This window comes from Alligator sinensis, unplaced genomic scaffold (genome assembly GCF_000455745.1).
Source record: "Alligator sinensis unplaced genomic scaffold, ASM45574v1 scaffold763_1, whole genome shotgun sequence".
Classification (NCBI taxonomy): Eukaryota; Metazoa; Chordata; order Crocodylia; family Alligatoridae; genus Alligator; species Alligator sinensis.
The window spans coordinates 185163-199941 of NW_005842744.1; the positions used below are offsets into that span (position 1 = coordinate 185163).

At 44.2% G+C, this 14779-nt stretch overlaps 1 protein-coding gene across 1 annotated transcript in view; it reads right to left on the reverse strand.

The window, feature by feature from the left end:
- ITGA9 (integrin subunit alpha 9) overlaps positions 1 to 14779 on the reverse strand; it is a 373158-nt gene that overhangs the window by 133551 nt on the left and 224828 nt on the right. The window lies entirely within an intron of this gene.

Sequence of the window (14779 nt, forward strand, 5' to 3'; positions counted from 1 at the left end):
TATAAAAATGCCCTGTCCTGGCTTATTAAAAATGCATTACATTAGATGAACAGGTTCAGGTAGAAAAGTCACAGATTACTATAATTTTTACCTTACATAGGGTTACCATATTCCAGACCCACAGTCCCCTATCCCTCCTGGTGCCCCTCACTCCCTGACATGCTGCAGCCCCAGCACCCGGACAGCTGTCCCCAGCACCAGCAGGCACCCACCCCTTCCTCACACACCCATTCTCTCCCCTGACACATACACACACACCTTCCCCCCAAGACAGTCCCCAAGCCCTGGCCCTCCAACCCCCACTCCCCATAGACTTACCTGCATCCAGTTGCTGGAGCTGCTTCTACCACCCTGCCTGGCTGTATGCTGGGCACAGGCATGTGTGTGCACAGATGCACATGGCACCTGCTTCCAACCGCCCCAAGCAGCATCTTGCAGGCTGGAAGGCTACCAGCCTGCAAGGGGACACCCACAGTTTCCTCCTTTTAAGGGGAAATTCTGCATTTTTCCACAGCAAATGGAAAACCCAGATCCCTGGTAAGCATACACGCCACTAGGGCAAGCTGGGAAAAGCAGTTCTACCAGAAAAATCCTGGACATTTGTTCATATTTAAAAAAACTGCCCAGGCAGAGATAAGAGGACGCAAAAAGAGGACAAGTCTGGGAAAACCCTGATGTATGGTAAGCCTACTTTATAGGTTGTATTATGCCTTTATACTTAGTGGGTGGATGCCTTCAAGTATATTTAGTAATAAATAATGCTCATAAATCCATAGAACAGATTGTATATATTTTTAATTTAAAAACAGAACATAAAGCCTAAAAAAAATTAAATGAAACAATCCGTATTCATATGAGAACAGTATTAAAAAACGTATAGATGATGTGTCAACTTTTCATTCTTTAATACTGAAAAAACACTAAATATAAATATGATTTGTGATGCTACACATTATATAGAATTAAAATTGCATTTATAAATTTATTAATTTGCTGCTACTTGGGTTAGAATAAAGATCTTCTGTACAGTAAGCAAATGTTGCTGACATCAGTTCTTATATGCACTGCATTTAATATCCCTACAACTAAAAATTTTTTAAAAGATTAACTGGGAACACAATAAACGAGGAATTGCATAAAATTGTGTAGAAAAGCCAAAAAAAGAAAACTGGATGGAAAAGCAGTAAAAAAATCTCCATATTTTCCCAAGCAGGAAGCAACTGTGACCCCCTGAAACCTGAGATCCTGCTCCTGCCTCTGTTTCAAGGTAATTTGCATCATCACAGAGCCTCACAGGAGGTGAGAGTCTCCATACCAGCTATGAACTGACTACCCAGAGGAGTTTGCCATCTATTGACTCCTCTGTGAAATCCTATGAAATACGAACTTTCATTTCTACCCAGGAGAACTTTTACAATCTTTTCTCCAATGTGCCTGATGAAGGGTGTTTGTGCCCGAAGGCTTGCAATTAAAGAATTTTTTTTTTGCAAAAATCTTGTTGGTCTAATAAAAGATATCATCTCTACTACGAGTCCCGATTGCCTTTTAAAGTCATATTAATTTTTTATTTCAATTCCCCCATTTACAGATACCTGAACACAAGATACAGAGTTAATTTTGCATAGCAACAACAGATAAACAATGCGGGGGAAGTGTGTGGTGTACAATAAAACTGCATACTCCAACAGCAATGCTGAAGTCCAGCACTATACTCCATTACCTGGGATTTACCTATAATCCATTGTACTGGGATTTTGAAAACAGTTTTAATTTTTTTTAAAAGAAAAAGCTTAGCGGTTCACTTGTAAGGTTTTATTTTTAAGAGGTGCTGCAGTTTTATGAAAGAGCTTTTAATGCGCACTTTCCTTTCCCCTTGCTAAGTGGAAATTATTGAATTACTGTTCTGCAGATGGTTATAGTCAAGAGTCCAACACAGGTTTTCTGGATTCCTCTCAAAGTAAGACTGAAAAATCCCTATGGGTCTGGGAATCAGCCTAGCTAACCATCTCACATGGCGTGGTTGCTGTGGCTCTGTTGATATTACTGTGCGAGAACTGTCCCTTCTCACACGACTTCCTGACTTTTAGAATCAAGCACTACAAAAAGCCAGTGGCCCACAGTGGAGCCCATGTTCTTTCTTCTTTCACTGCTTTATTATGAATTTTTGCAGAAAGCATTTTTCCCCCCTCCCTCTTTCTTCTGTCCTGTATGATTTTAACCTGATTCTGCTTCAACCACCATAGAAGGTGAACAGTTGCTGTCAGGGGAAGGGCAGAGAGAGAAAAGATTTCACTTCACTTACTTTTCAAGAAAAAGTGAAGGCTCCCTTGAGGTCTTTCATTTTATCCACAAAAGAAGGAAAGAAGGAAGAGAAAGATAGGGAAGGAGAAAGAAAGCACGTAGGAGCAGAGCCGATAGAAATTGCTCTCATACCAGCCTTATTCCAAACGTTCATGGCAGCGTCATCAATGCCATGGGGCACTGGCATAAAAAGAAGGCCCATAGCCTTCTGTGTAACACTTGATACTTCTTTTTGAACTGACAGCAGAGAGCTCTTTACATACAGTTGGCGCACATTCAGAATACCTTTAGCTGAACTGACTGAGGTGGATGTACTGGGAGCCTATTTGTGCAGCCCTTTTAAAAACAGGACTCACAGATTTCAGAGAGTTTTCTGCATAAAGGACATAGGATCATACTACTTACTGTTAAAAAAAATTAAGAGAGGGGTTCAGTTATATTTATAGATCCTAGTATCACCACAAGAGATGTCTGACTAGTAAATGAAGGAGAACAATTTCCTGCCATACAGCACAGTGATATACAATGTGCCATGGGATAAGCACAACTGAAAAGGAATATACAGTTATAGTTGTATTGCAGTTTCACTCATTTATCTCATGGCACCATCTTGAGTTGCCTATCTTAAAAGTGAGCAAAAGAAACTCCTTGGAGAATGAATTTGACCTTTTGCAGCAAATGGCAATAAATTTCTAGATACAAGTTACAAAAAAACCCCAAACAAACCAAGGACCAACCGCCTAAAGCCACGAAGAATAAGCCATTGAAAGTTGTGAAAACTGAGTATTTCTTAATGGTCTCAGTAGAGGATGCTTAAACTGAGTTTAATTTGAATTTTAAGCCCTAGTTCTGAAAAAGGCATTAGACAGGTTTTTCCCCAACAATTTTATTACTACAAAGACTATTATAATATTACTATAGCTCTGTGTTAAAAGCAGTGCCAGCTTATGCACAGCATTCTTAGAGTACAATCATGAATTTTAGTTCACATGGGGATGGGAAGGCATTTTTTAACAGAATAAATTCCTCGGCCAGGGACAGAAGTAACACACAAACTGGTTGAAGTGATCAGAAACTGATTTAAACCTGTAACAGAACAGAAGTCCAGTGCACATAAACCAGCTTCAGAATGGATGAAACTCGTTTAAGATAAACCTGGTTGAATGTAGTATCAGACTTAACTGACTTACGTCAAACCGGTTTATGAAACTTTTGTCCCAGACCCCTTCCTGGTTTAAATTAAATCACGATCCCCAGCATCCTAGCATGCTTTCCAGCCCTGGGCTGGGCTGTGCCGCCTGCTCCAGCAGAGAACAGTTAAGCAGGAGGAGGCAGGGACTAACCCCCACACACATAAACCTCGGCTGGGATCTGGGTCCATGGAGGCAGCTTAAACTTCCCTTTCCCTGAGTACAAAGCTGTCCTTGCAGAGCCCTGCTGCTGCGATTGTGGAGTGCAGATTCCAGAGACCTTGGGGACAGCAGGAAGAGGAAGCAAACACATGGCCCATGCTGGCTCCATGCCAGAGAGACATGCTGTAGTGCCCCTGAGCTTCTGGCCTGAGCCACTGCAGGTATGTGGCTGCATTTCCTGAATCAAAAGTGAATGTCTGTCCAGTGGTTTCTCAGTTTAATCTCTGCAGTTTAGACTAACCTGCAAAAACTGAGTCGATTCAGCCTTAGGCTTTTTGACTGTCTGTAATTAACCCTAATGTGCTAACCCTGCAGCCTTAGATACTGGCACAAGCAGCAAGGGAGAATCCCCACTTCTATCTAGAAAATCATAGGGGATAGGGTCATGAGCTAATGGGCCAAAGGGAGGGAATAGGTAAAAGAAACAAAAACATCAACACTGTGATAACATACTCAGCACTTCAATTTCTACACCCACACCTTCAGAGGTGCATCAAACAAGCCATCAGTCCCTAGAGCACCCTAGAGCCTGCAGTTGCCCTGAAGTCTGGGTCCAGCTCCTTCAGTCCACAGTTCAGGCTGCCTGAGCCAGTGAGATCTCCAGCTCCACTGTGCACTCCTCTGTGTAGGGCTGAGCAGGTTCCACAAGTACACTGCTCTCGCTTCTCCCTACTTCAGCCTCAAGCTTCCTCTTCCTTTTCCTGGGTTTCTGGGAGTTGTAGTTCAAATTAATAGTCATCACAGCGCTGCAGGCTGCCCCCTTGTTCCTTATGCTGCTACACTCTTCACATTCACATTACACCTTGATCCTCCACCAAGTACTTATTCATCCTCACTCACTCACTCATCTTCATTTCGATCAGGCCATGGATCCCACCCTACATTTTTTGATCCAGAAGCATCCTCTGGCAGCACCCTATTGGACCTACTGGGGTCTGTACTGGTGAAGGTTCCACTGTGAGGCCTTTACCAACATCTTGGCTGCTGATGAGCAGGCCTCCCTAGCTCCTTTGTCAGGCCAAGGTTTCTGTTCTGTGAACACAGATGTTTACTACAGTGTAAATTACAGGTGTTTGTCCACCTGATCTGCTTGCCCGCTTCTATAATACATATAAATGTACTAAGAGCATTACATAAATAAACAGGCATCACATTCAACTTAAAAAGTCCCTTCTTAGTGTAGAAAGCTTCTTAGCTCTATCCTCTGGGTGCACTTCCACTTGCCAGTACCCTCTAGCCAGATCAAGGGAGGAGAACCATTGAGCTTTGGCCAAGAGACTTAGTAAATCATCAATTGAAGGTATGGGATAGGCATCCTTAACAGTAACATCATTTTGTCTATGATAATCTAGACAGATCTGCACACCTCCCCCTTTCTTCTGCACCAACACCACTAGGGCAGCCCATGAGCTGAAGGAAAGCCTGATACCTCTTTCTACCATCTTTTGCAGCTGACGATCAAACTCGTTCTGGAAATAGATGAGTACTCTTTGAGGCCCGTTGGACAGATTTGGCATTGCCAGTATTAATCTAGAGCTCTGTTAAGCCTGTATGCCCTAGGTCATGGTTGCCAAGGCTGAGTGCATCTACATACTCCAACAGGACTTCTTGTACTGCCCCCATGTGTTCAGGCTCCAAGCTGTGATGACTTAAATTGAAGTTGTGTTCCAACTTTTTTCATTCGACAAAAGGTTATCGCCTGGCTCTCTAAAGCTTTGGCTCTTATTTGAACCCAGTACTCTTGCAGCAATCAACCTAAGGTTCTCCTGCAGGACAGTCACACCTGTCTTAAATGTCCCAAGCACAATGCCTTGATATGTGACCTGTGGTTCTGTTAATATGTTAGCAACACACACTGGAATTTCACCCCCGTGACTCCTACCCCTTGCAGTTCCCATTAGGAATCCCAATGTACCAGTGAACTTAGGTTCAAATAAGCTCTCTTCTTCACAGCACCATCTCTTTAGTTTGCCAGTGATCATCATTTCACTTCTAGGAGGTACTGTTAGATTCTTCACTACTACCACTATCACTACCATTCCAGTCACTTGCCTATCTGTGGTATACAGGGGAAATGCCTCCCCATAAAGGAACATGAATAATCTGCAAAATTCATAGTGACTTAATCATTTTTTTAGGAAGTTAGTGCCTAACAAGGTATCTTGATTGGCAGCCTTTGCTACGGGGATTCTACATGGCAACTGCAGGCCTTGAAAGTTGATGGTTGTACTCCACTATTCCAGAATTGGAAGCGCTTCTCCACTGGCTGCCTTGACCACTAACCTATAGAGTTGAAGGCTTTTTTCTTTCTCTGTTGTAGCTTGCTCCCATATCCAGCTATGTACAATAGATACCTGGGCACCTGAATCTAGGAGAAACAGGAAAGGCACTTCTCTTAGCTTTCACTCTAGGTAGTATCTTATACCTGTCACACCAGCAATTAGCACCTCTTTCTGTGGGTCATTTTGTCTGCTAATAGTGGACAGGCCCCTGTCCACTGCCAACTTCAGTTGCCCTTCCCTGAACACCACCTTCTTTCTGGGAATTTCCTTCAGAAGTGATCATGGCTGTCACAGTGCCAGAATCCATCAGCATTCCCCTGATGACACCCAAACCACTGTGGTTCAGGAGAATCACCCGTTGCAGGTCTACTCTGGAACTGGGTGTCCATACTCTTCTTGAGCTGGTCAAGTTTACCTCAGATCCCTCTAAATGTCTCCATCACTGGTCATAAGGCTGATGACTCTGAGGTTGGGGGTTTGTGCTCCTAACTTTTGCACCCTTGCCTCGGCAGCTTGGATGTCTAAAGCCTCCAGTTTTTTTCACAATTTCCATCTCAGTGGGTAGCTTTATGGCATCCAGGCTATGGGGTCTCCCCAACTGAAGCTGAACATGCTTCTCCCAAGTGAAGGCATTGCTGTTGAACTCTTTATAGGCCAGCTGGTCCTGTATCCCGTGGCTGACTTGTGGGAAGGCCTTTACAACTAATCATCTTAGAGCAACACCAAACTCTTGCACTGACTCTACTGAAGACTCTACAACTAAAGTAAGCTGTACGGTCACAGTCAGGACCTGCATCTGGTTCCAAAGTATTCCTGAGGGTGACTGTCACATGCTTGTTATCCTGTTTAGCTTCCCTGCTGAGCCCATGGTAGACCTCCCTGGCCTTCCCTATAAGCAAGACACTCAGGAATTTTAGCTTAGTGGCGTCATTCCACCCATTTCACTCAGATGCCATTTCAAATTGTTCATGCCAGTCCCCCTATCCTGGTTGCTCCCCTCTGTAGGATGCTGGATTAAATATAGGCCTTGAGACACTAGATGGAGTGTATGCGTTTTCCCCTCCCAGTAGGGGTACCTCAGTGGCAACGTGTAGGGGGTGCACCCCCTGCAAAAAGCATCGCCTGAGGGCAGTTGACACTCACAACCGCACCCCCCTCATCGCTGAAACCGCTGGTGGCATCTGCAGGCAGTCCCCAATTGCCACTGGTCACCACGGCTGCCTGCGGGAGCTCCCCCCTCACCGCCGACACACTGCCTGTGGGTGGTCGCCATGCCCCCCCCAGCCTCTGGGTGCATGCAGCATTCATGAGGTACCCCCTCCTCTGTGGTACTTATCTTCCCTGATCAAATGCCCACAAAACATACAAAATCTATACACTTCTGCAGCAGTTTGCCCTGTGCCTTGTGGCCTGTGACCACCAATCTCCGTTTGCCTCATTTGTATAACAGCCACCCTTCACAATCCCACTGCTACCACCAATTTGTGCCAACTCTGCAACCCCAGATACTGGCACAAGAAGCAAGGGGGAGTTCCCACTTTTATACAGAAAATCATAGTGGTTAGGGTCACAAGCTAATGGGCCCAAGGGAGGGAACAGGTAAAAGGTAAAAAAAAAAAAATCAGCATTAGTACCTCAATTTCCCCCCCCCCACACACACACACACTTCTGCAGGGGTTCCCAAACAAGCCTTCAGTCTCTAAAGCAGGGGTGTTCCCAAACAAGCCTTCAGTCTCTAAAGCAGTCAAAGCATAGCCTCCAGATGCCCTCAAGTCTGAAGCCAGCTCCTTCAGCCCACTGTCCTGGCTCCACTGCACACTCTTCCCTTTACTCCAGCCTCAAGCTTCCTCTTCCTTTTTCCCTTGCCCCCAGCCTCTGGAAGGTTTCTGAGAGTTGTAGTCCAAATTAACAGTCAGCACAACTTGGCAGACTCCTGCCTGATTCCTCCTGCTGTAACACATTACATTCACATGATGCTAATTCTTGAAAAAGAAGATCTGCATTAATCTTAATTCATCCCCTTCCTTTTGTGTCCTATGTTAAAGGCCTGTTAAATTTAGAAAAATACAAAATACAGTTTATGTTACAAAACCATAAAAGCTGCCAGTATTGAACTTATGTTCTTTATCCTTAAGGTGTTTAATACACCAGGGTATTGGGAATAGAGATCTAGAGAAACCACTGTTAATGCAAGGGATAAGAAATAAAAGAAAGGAGCATTTACTGCTTTTCCTGACACAGTAAGGTGATCTTTCCCCTGGAAGACTGGATTTTTAAGTAAATACAGCTTATAATATATTGGAATTTTTGTTTCTTTCAGTGTACTATACTGCAATCTGTGTTTCTTCCTTTTCCTCTTTTGAGGGGAAATTCTACCTTGCACGGAGGAACAACATGGTCTATGACAGGGGTCGGCAAACCCTGGCACGTGTGCCATTAGTGGCATGCAGAGACATTTTCCTGGCACGCCAGGAGGCACACAAAGAAGTTGGGGTTTTTGTTTGTTTTTTTAAAGTTGCTGCTCTGGGCTCTTCTGCACAGCCAGAAGTTGCAGTGCCACGGCAGGCACCGGGCAGAGCCAGAGGAGCACAGGTGTCTGTGCTTTACTGCCCCCAGGCTACTCCTCCAGCCCGGCTGGCCCTGGAGGGAGCTGCCCAGGCAGGCAGATGACCTGTCCCACCCGGGGCTGCACCAAGGTGCCGAGTGCTGGGGTCGGGCGGTCAGGGCAGGGGCTGGGCAGTGTGGGGGGCCCTTAGGAAGGTGGGGGCTGGGCAGGAAGTGGGGGCTTCCCCAGGGCTCTGTGGGCTCGAGCTGTGGTGGGTGGGCAGGTGGGGGTGCCCAGCGGCACCCGTGGTGAGGCCTGGGCAGCCCACGCAGCTCCACAGGGATGGGCCACAGCCACCCTGTGCACATGCATAGGGCAGGACATGGGGCTCGGGGGGCTTCCTTCTCTGGGATCGGCCTCCCTGCATGCTGAGCACAGTGCAGGCAGGGCAGAGCCGTCCCCGCTGCAGGGGCTTGGCTGCGGGAGCCCCCTGGACACTGGGAACAGCTACTGTGGCTGCCTCAGCCTGCCCAGGTCCTGGCTTTGCCCACCTGCAGCTCCCCTCGAGGGGCCCGGGCTAGGGCAGGCACTGCAGAGAGCCACTGCACTGCGGGCTTCTGGCTGGCTCAGCCCTGAGCACTGGCTGTGGCTGCTGCTTGGAGCCCAGGGAACAGCCTGTGGCTGCAGCTCCCACTCCCGCTGTACCCAGCACACACAGAGACCAAGCAAAGAGCTCCCTGGGCCTGGTGTCCTGCCCCAGCCAGGCAGTGTCCCTTCGTGGGCAGGGTAGCTGCGCCTGATCCCCACAGAGCTGCACAGGCTGGCTAGGCCCCACCTCTGGTGCTGCTGGGTCCCCGCTGTGGCCCGAGTAGGGGAGCCCTGGGGCAGCCCCCGCTCCCCGCCTGACACCAGCTCTCTATTTACTGTAAAAAAAAAAAGCAACATTCATGATTATTAATAGTATTAAATATGCAGTGCATCCTGTCATGTACCCCCTCCGCCACAGTTTTGTTTTTGTGGTGTGCTGGCGCTCCGGCAGCTTACAAGGTAGACACTGTGGTTTTTTCGGCACTCCAGCCAAAAGACATTGCCTACCCCTGGTCTATGAGCACTTATGTAATATCTAAATATATAGTAGGCTAAGTATTGCCCTTTGTACAGGTTGAATTTTACTCATATTTTCCTCCCTTTCTCAAGGGAAACATAAGGCATAGGGACTTACAAAAGCTACCTGCATATCAATCACAAAGCATCTTTACCAGAAACATTCTGAACATACATAGCAAATAGTGATACAAAAAGGAATGAATGGCTCCTTCCTTTGCACATATATTTGTTCTTCCAAGAACATTGAATGATTAAAGACACAGCTGTCACTTATAATCTGCAGATCTCCAACTGTTATAAAATTTTAAAGCAGAGTTTTATTCTGCAAATTATTACAATTTGTAAATTGCTACTTTTATTTACACTTTATATTCAGTTAACTTCACCCAAAAAGTCATATTATCAGATCTCTGCCATGAAAAGTTGCCTGGCAGTATTTCTGTAGCAATGATTCTCTGTACTCTCCTGAAATAAATTTACCATGTAAAGTTTACCTACTTTTAATGTTAATAGCTAATTAAATTTTTTAAAAATTGCGTTATTTTTCTGCTATGCCTTATATTATGTTTTCTCTGCACACTAGCTGATATAAAGCCAAGGAATGATGGAAAACAAGGGATTCAGCCAATATCTATTTTTAACAAGGGATTCAGCCAGTATTTATAAAATGGCCCACATTCAAAGGCATTTAAGGCACTGTTTTACTCAGTGTTGTAATGGCCAAATTACTTAAAAACCTTAGTCCCATTGCCTCTGAATGAGACTTAAGTACCTAAATCTCATTGAATTTCAATAAGATATCTAAATGCCTTAGCTGGGTTTGAGTGCTGTTGTAGGCACAATGCTCCTGGAAATGTATGAGACACAAGGATTTTTAATTATATCTTTTATGGATCTAATTGTATAGCTGGGAGGCAAGCTTTTGGGCATTAAGGTTAAGTACAGACAGTCAAAAAGCCTGAGGCTGAAGGTTAGTCTTAGCTGCGTAGACTGAACAGATAAGCAAGTGGACAGACATTAACTTTTGATTCTGGAAATGCAGCCACACGCCTGCAGTGGCCCAGGCCAGAAGCCAGAGGGGCACTACAGCACACTTTCCAACTTAGCTGGAGCAGACAGCTTGGGCCAAGGGTAGCCCAGCCACCCTGAGAAAGAGTGGTTCGTGGAGGAGATGCAAAGCATCCTGGCAGGCTGGGGGACTGTGAGTTAAATTGAATCTTGAGGGGATCTGGGACAGAAGTTCAATACATTGATTTAACCTAAATCAGTTAAGTCTGATACTACATCTATCCAGGTTTATCTTAAACTTGCTTAGGCCATTTTAAAAACAGTTTATGTGCACTGAACTTCTGTTATGTTACAGTTTTGAACCAGTTTCCGATTACTTATACCAGTTTACGTGTAATTTCTGTCTGTAGCCTAAAAGCCCTTCCTCAGGTCACCCCCTAAATGACTAATCGCCATCTAAAAGTCTAAGGTAAAATGAGACTTGGCTGTCTTAGATTTTGCAGTCTTGAGGACAGCAACACCTCAATCATTTTAAAAGTCTGGGCTTAAACTATTGATTTCAATGGGAATTTTGACTCTTAAGGACCCTTGGGATTTTGCATTGTATTAACTGAATAAGATAAGTGACTGAGAAAGCAACTAAGGTTTATTTTCTAAACACTGGCTAAATTCTAATTAGAATATGATAGGAAAAATTTACTGGATAACTAATACTAGCCACACAACTAAAGCTACATGCCAGACTTGGATGTGGGGAGCCACATAATATATCTGATTAAACAGAATTTGGCAACACTAACTGAATGTATTAGTATAAAAGTCTTAGGAACAAGCTCACTAAATAAATATGAATAATGACTAAATCAAAGGAAATGACCTTGTCAGAAACAGGCTGAACTTCTCAAATACTGTTCACTCTGCTCTAAGCCTGACTCTTAATAATTTCACTCATCTGTTGCTTGCGAGAAGCTAGAGAAACACAGAAGCCTTCAAGTTGACTGACTGCAGCATCTAGGAGTCTGACTAAAAATAAAGAAATCACCCCTGGCTGGAAATGACTGTCAGTTATGGGCTTCCCCAACCTATTTGCCCTTCAGTAGTGTTGAAAATGGACTAGCTCCTGGAATCCAATTTTCCATTGTAAAATGCTTTGAACTCTGGATGAAAAGTGCTGCATAAGAGCAGAGTTTTATTTAAGGGGCTGTTTCCAGGACTATTAGAGAAAACACCACAGGCACATTCCACCAGGCCTGTCTCACTCTATCTGTCACAGTTGAAAATGCTTTCATCCCACCTACACCAGTTGATGAGTAGGTAGGAAAGTACCTACTACTAACAACCACTGCCAGCAGTAAGTCATTGTCCTCCTGCAGACACTCAGAAATCACAACATCAATTCGTATAAAAGTTACATTATTCAGGAACTGACGGCTTACCACCCCACCCCTCCTTGTGCTTGCCAGCAACACACACACACCAAGGGATCTGTCTGATCACCATTAAGTGAATTTTTCAAGCCCTTACAATGTTTAATCTGAAACATAGTTCAGATTATTGGATCATAAAAATCTGTAGTTGTTACATCTCTATGCTTAGCTTTACAGAAATGGGAAGTGCTTTCAAAATCATAACACAAACAGGGTAAAATATTCTTAGAATAGTAAAAAGTCTTGTTCCTAAAGAACAGGTCAGACTTATTCTTTTGCATTTTTCATTTAAAATCCTTTTGCATTACACACTGAATTGTCTCCTCAGTGGATACATTCTGAATTAGAGGTTTTACTGACAAGTGAGAAAACATACTATCTTATGCCTTACTATACCTGTAAAATTGTTTCAAACAGTTAAGACTCTCAAGTTATATTCCTGACAATGCCTCTTACTCATTTGGCTAGCTCTGAGCAAGTAGTTAAACCAGTTTGGGCTTCAGTTCTTTCAACTGTAAAATGATGACAATAATAATCATCATCTTTACACATGGGGGCATATTTGATAATCTTATATATAGAAGTGTATGTAGGTAATAGGCTCTTAAGACAACTTAAGGAGAAAAAAACACTAGAGAAAGGCTCAGAATCGTACTTGCTCAGGCCTAGGGCTAGGAAAAAATAATTTTGTAGTTCATGCTAGAAAAGGTCTGGTTATGCTTTCTTTCAAATGCTCTTGCAACACCATTCTTTGGAACATAAAATTAAAATTTGCCAAAGCTGTGGACTTTAAGTCATGGGCAAACCTGTTATTCCTGTGAAAAGCCACCCAAATTTAGTCTCAGACCTGGAAAGCACTTAACTACTTCGGATGAAATTTTTCTAAAGTATCTAGCTCGAGACAGACAGTTGACTGGGAGCAATTAAACTCTGGCAAAGTTAGAAGCAACTAGCCAAAGTTTTATCATGATAAGCAGTGCTACTAGCGGTATATATTTATATGCATGTATATATATAAATTTTCTAAATCTACAAAATTCAATGTTAATGAAACTTTCTATTAACTCCTATAATTAATAAAAATTATTAGTTCACCCATAACCTTCAAGTCATTGGCATTTTGAAATACAGATTTCGATTTTTTGAATATTTGAATATTTATTGGGGGGGGGTGCGCGCGCGCGTGTATGTGTGTGTGCGCGCGCGCGTGTGTGTTAAAGCATAACTGCAGCCTGTCTCCCCCAGTTGAAGGACTGACTGTAAGAAGCTATGGAAAGGAAATGTTGGGCTTCTTTCCATGGCAATGAGCACTGGCTGCAGAGCAAAAGGAAAATAAGACATGGGAATAAATGAAGCCTTTTAAATATCGGTCAATGTACCCTTATTTGCTCCTGTGAAGGAGAAGGAGCAGCAGCAACAGCTCTGCCAAGTAATGGCACTGTGATAGCTCATGAAAAATCAAAGTCCACAAATTAAAGAAGGCCAACAACGGTAACACACTGAGCTTCCAGCCACTGAGTTGGGCTGTTGTTCTCTTTTAAATCATCATATTTAGCTTTGCATCTCAATGTCCCTTATATGACTATATTATGTGTCAAGGAAGCTTGGCTTTCTAAAAAGAGTCTATTATCCACCCACTTACAAGTAAGTATAACCACCATATGAAAACTCATTGCATTTAACCTATAGGAAATTACTCTGGAGACATTTGGAAAACCAAACAGGAGACTCAGTTACAGTACACCAAGAGGAATATCAGAGGCAGATTATAAAAGCCAATCAATCTAACCTGGTGGTCTCTTATTCTAAGGTTCACCTCTACTGAGAAGAGTATCAAGTATGTACATGGAAAAAGGAGTCCCCTTCCACTTGGGTGATATTCATTAAAAGACAGTTGTTGCTACGAGCTTCTTTGCAACCATAGACTCTTTCACTCAGAAATTCTTGCGAGTCATTGCTTCTATTCAGGATTTTATGTTTGGGTTTTTGCCTGGGCAATGATCAACTACAAACAATATCCCTACACACACACACACACACACACACACGGAGATGTATGCGTGTATGTGTGTATATATGTCAGGGGATGGGAATGGCCTATGGAAGTTGCAACTAATATTTCAGACACATCCTGTCCACAGATCTTAGGGAGCAGGCAATACCTGTACTGAGGCAGCATCTGCAAGGCTATAATCCCAACTGGATAAACTAGAAAGCCAACAGCTAAGTAGTTTATATTGATGGGAGAGCTTTTTGACAGAGATTGATGTAGATTGGTGGACTCAACCTTTTGGCCCTGTGGCCGGATGAGTGGCACAGGGCCAGTTCACAGGTTGGGTCAGGCTTTATGAGCCAGAAGCAGGCACAGCACTGTGTGGGTCCTGTGCTGCCTTCCTCAGTCCCAGAAGTCCAGATCAGGCCCCATGCTGCCTCCACCTGCCTCTGCACACCTGCATCAGACCCCACACACTGGGATCAGGCCCTGCACTGGCACCCCAGTCCTGCGTGCCCTATCTGGTGCACAGTTCCATGCTATCTGGCCCACAAGTCTCGCCCCCAGGAGTTCAGAAATTTAGCAGCAGGAAAGCAGCCACCGCTCTCCATCTCAACGAATCTCTGGACCCAGAGGAAGTCTTGCAGGCCAGATGACATGGCTCTGTGGCCTGGATCTGGCCCATGGGTTGTGGGTCATGCATG